Source organism: Euprymna scolopes, chromosome 29, assembly GCF_053919585.1.
Source record: "Euprymna scolopes isolate OS-2025 chromosome 29, ASM5391958v1, whole genome shotgun sequence".
Classification (NCBI taxonomy): domain Eukaryota; kingdom Metazoa; phylum Mollusca; class Cephalopoda; order Sepiida; family Sepiolidae; genus Euprymna; species Euprymna scolopes.
The window spans coordinates 7,525,623-7,530,355 of record NC_136510.1 but is presented as its reverse complement, the minus strand read 5'-3'; the positions used below and the strand labels follow the sequence as shown (position 1 = coordinate 7,530,355).

The window sequence follows — 4,733 nt, the reverse complement described above, 5'->3', positions numbered from 1 at the left end:
TGTGTGTTTTGGAAGTTTTTAGTCTCGTGCAACTGACTCTATAAGTCACTCTGTCGGTCCATCGCTCTATCGGTCAATCTGTCCGTAACACTTTTGTGCTTGGCCTTTTTGGTTAAGATCATAGGTCTGTTGTTAATAGATGCTGTTCTTAGCTTTTGAAGGTTTTCTCGGACATTTGGCCAAGTCTCTCTCTCCACATTCAAAATCGGTCTTACGCCTAATTTGCTCGGTGTGGGAGCAAATAAATACCAACCCTTCATAAAAATTGTCACTATCCACCTCCCCTACTCAACAGGGAGTTGGTCCCCATTTTCTCTTCACTCCTCACATTAAAAATCGGCCTTGCTCGGCGTGGGAGCAAATAAATACCCTTTTCTTGGCCTTTTGGCCAAGATCAAACTGTAGTATATTTTCAGGCAGATACTGCAACCCCACATATAAGACCTTGGTCAATGTAGGGGCAACCATCCATACCAATTGTTACTATCCAGCTCCCCTACTCCCTGGGGAGTTGGTCCCCATTTCCCTTTCACTCCTCACCTAAAAAATCGGCCTTGTGCCTAATTTGCACGGTGGAGGGGGGGGGCAAATAAATACCCGTATCTGTTCCGCAGATACTGCAAGCAAAGAACATATGTGGGGGAAATCCTACATATAAGACCTTGGTCAATGTAGGGGTAACCCTTCATACCAATTGTCACTGTCCAGCTCCCCTACTCCCCGGGGAGTCGGCCCCATTTCCGCTTCACTCCCTACATTAAAAATAGGCCATGTGCCTAGTTCGCTCGGTGGGGGAGCAAATAAATGCCAACCCACATATAAGACCTTGGTCAATGTAGGGGCAACCCTTCATACCAATTGTCAGTATCCAGCTCCCCTACTCTCCGGGGAGTTGGCCCCCATTTCCCCTTCACTCCTCACATTAAAAAATCGGGCTTGTGCGTAATTTGCTCGGTGGGGGAGCAAATAAATACCCTTTTCTTGGCCTTTTGGCCAAGATCGAAGTGTAGTATCTGTTCTTACTACATGCTGTATTTATGTTTGTAACTTTGTGATATAAAGTGGGGGAACCCTATTCTGTATTAATTTAATGTAAAATGATTACCCACTTTACAACCAGTCATTCTCCAGATTGTTGAAGTTGTTTTTGAAGGATTCCAGTTATTTTTTAAGCATTCAAGTCATTCTTAACTTCATTCAATTCATCCTAAAGTTCATTAAAGTCATTCTAAGTCATTTAATTTTTATTTATTTAAGTTATTTCAGCCCATTTTTCGGTCATTTTAGTTTATCTTTAAGAATTTCATGTCAATCCTACATTCACGCATTCGTTCATTACACGAGAGCACGCGACTAATGACTATCGTTTTTGTTTTACGGCATATCAACCCTTTTCGGGGTATTTAATGCCGAATCCAGTGATTTTGAAGAAATCTTTTTAATAGAATATATTTTTTGTTTTTGTCAAGTCGGTTTCTATTTAACCCATAGTTGGGACCCTAACAGGTACTACCACTCCGAGTCAGAGTGGACCTGAGAACAATGGCAATTAAATGGTGGCTCCACACTCCTCAATGCCTACAAGCTGAGGTCTCACCATCGGATATAGTTTAAGGTCATCTCCAGGATAATTTAAATCATAGAGTAAAGGAAATTATATATTGGTTCAAAATGAAAAGGATATTGAAGTTCATAAAAGTTTTCAAAACATTTAATTATGATTTTAGCAAATTAGGTATAAACCGTTATAATATTTCGTAATATTTTCTCCTCTGAGAATATGGTAAACATCGAAAACCTATAGGTTTAGGAGATATACTTATTGAAATGTATTGTTTGTCTTGCATATAATAAAAATTCTAGATTTGAAATTTAACCATTTCGCATCATCAAATGTAAATTATTAAAGTATTATATATATATATATATATATATATATATATATATATATATATATATATATAACAGGATGTCCGTAAAGTTACTATACAGTCTTATTGTTTTATTGTATTATATTTGTATTAATAGTGTATTTTCTGAGATTTTTATAAACATAAAGGTGTTATGTCTTTTTATTTCTTTTGTTACAAATAAATATTTTAATACAATAACTGTACTGTTAATATATTACAGCGTGTCTGTATAGTAACTTGTAAGACTGTATAGTAACTTTACGGACACCCTGTATATATATATATATATATATATATATATATATATATATATATATATATATACATATATATATGTATATATATATATATATATATATATATATATATATATATATGATTGCGGATCTTTCCAGATAATCGCCGTCACATTGAGTTCTCCCAATCTTGTCGTCCATGCCATCTCAGATGACTCTGCACTCCCACCGCAGATTTGCACATCTTGAATCAGATGTGACACAAAAATTGAGCAATTTCCATCGAGTCAATTTCCTCTGGCGGTTGAATGGTATTCCTATGAACAATCACATATCTCCTCAAACCAGCAATAGACTTGCAAATTTTGCTGCATATTTAACAGGTCGTTTGGTTCGGATTAATAGGTGCAAAGTTGACCTGAACAGGAGTTTTGTGCGACTTGAGGTGGTTGACGTGGTCAGCTTTTGACAAAAGCACTCATTCACAAGTGCCGCATTTCCAGCTCAATTAAGCATTTGTGAAGCTCTTGCTTCAGATTGCTGTGGGCCTGCTTTCTTTTCTCTAGAGCATCACAATTTTCACGTTCAAGCTTTCGCCACTTCGGTCTTTGCAGAGTAAGTTCTTCCCATGTGTCGATGTCGATTTGTAAGACTTTCAAATTATTCTTTGTAGAGTCCCTGAACCTCTTCCTAAGTTTGTGTTGAGGGCGCTTGCCATTTTCCAGCTCCCCGTAAAAAATTTGTTTTAGCAGCCTACAATCTTGCATTCGAACCAAGTGGCCCACCCAACGCATGTGAGATCTGATTACAAGGGTCTCAACACTAGAGCAACATGCTCTCACAAGGACTTCAGTATCGGGTATTTGTGCTTGCCACTTGATGTTTAAGATACGTCTCAAGTATTTTTGGTGAAATCCGTCAAGCCATTTAATGTGCCTTTGATGCAATGTCCATGTCTCCGATGAATACAACAGTGTGGTTAGCACACAGGTCTTTAAAACTCAGATCTTAGTCCTGAGTGTGATGCCACGATCAGACGACACTCTCTTCTGCAACCTTCCAAAAGCTACAGATGCCTTCTGGATTCGCTTGTGGATTTCAGTGTCGAGACAGCCATCCCATGACAGAGAACTACCAAGGTACAAAAATGAATCAACTACTCCAGCACCACAGACCATGATGTTCGGCTCCACGTATGACTGTCCCGGTTCAGGAGTGAACATCACATTTGTTTTAGACAGACTGATCCTCAGACTACAGGCAGTGCATGAGTCAGCTAATCTATCCATTATATACTGCATATCAGTCTCAGTGTGCGACAAAAAATAAGCATCGTCTGCATACAGTAACTCCTTGACCAAGACATGATGTAGCTTGGTTCTGGCATTAAATTTTCTAAGATTAAAAATGCGACCTGTGGTTCGAAACTTTAACATGACACCCCTATCGTAACCTCGAAACGCATGAGCAAGTAGAGCAGCAAAATGTATAGAGAAAAGAGTAGGGGCAAGAATATCACCTTGTTTGACACCATTGTCAACTGGGATTTCATGAGACAATTTTCCGTTAGACGAGACTCGAGCTTTCATTTCCCTGTGCACTTTCTTGAATATTCTAACAAAGGTTAGAGGACACCCTACTTTCTCTAAGATTAACCAGAGCATCCCTGTTGACGATGTCAAATGCTTGATACAGTGGTATATGTTGTTCAATGCATCCTCGACTCGCCGGGCTGAAAAAATTATCTCTATAGTTCCTCTGCCAGACCTAAAGCCACTTTGTGGCTCTGAAATAGCATTAGGACAAACATCTTTCAGTAAGCTGTTTAATAGAAGTCGTGCGAGAACTTTCCCAGCAGCTTCCAAAAACATAAGCCTACGGTAGTGGTTACAAACATTTTTCTGTCCCTTTTCTTTAAACAGGGTCGCCAAGACATCATCAATCCAATCCTGTGGAACAGGAGCACCTTCACAGATTTCCTCAACAAAACCAAGGATAGCATTAGCAATATTCACAACCCCCAATCTTAAGAGGTTCCGCCGGAACCCGATCCAAAACAGGTGCCTTGCCACTGCTGATTTGTACGATAGCCAACTGCACCTCAACCAGATTAGGCAAACGATCCATTCTGAATATGATATCACATTGTGCTAGGTTTTCAATTGCATCAGCATCTACTGCTGAGGGATTGTGAAACACATCAGTAAAGTGCTCCTGCCATCTTTAAAAGATATTTTCTGGATCCTTAATGACAACAGAACCAACTTTTAACATCAGGGGAGATATTGAAGATGTAGGAGGACCAAATAATTGTTGAAGGAGTCCATAAAATTCCTTCGAATTTTTTGTGTCAAACGCCTTTTGGATCTGCTCTGTTATATTCATCCACCATTGGTTTTTCATTTTTCTTAGCTCACGTTGCAATGTTGTATTGTCGCAAATTAGTTGTATGATCAGAATGATCTTCACGAAGTAAAAATTCATAAATTGTCTGTTTATTCATTAGCAACTGATTAATTTCAAGATTGTTGTCGTCAAGCCGGTTCTTGTTCTTATCCCTCTTGAAACCAAGAACTTCAGCACC

General features: G+C 38.8%; 1 pseudogene; it reads left to right on the top strand.

The window, feature by feature from the left end:
- Positions 1 to 972: 972 nt before the first annotated feature.
- Positions 973 to 1,076, top strand: LOC145252990 (U2 spliceosomal RNA; annotated as a pseudogene).
- Positions 1,077 to 4,733: the final 3,657 nt, after the last annotated feature.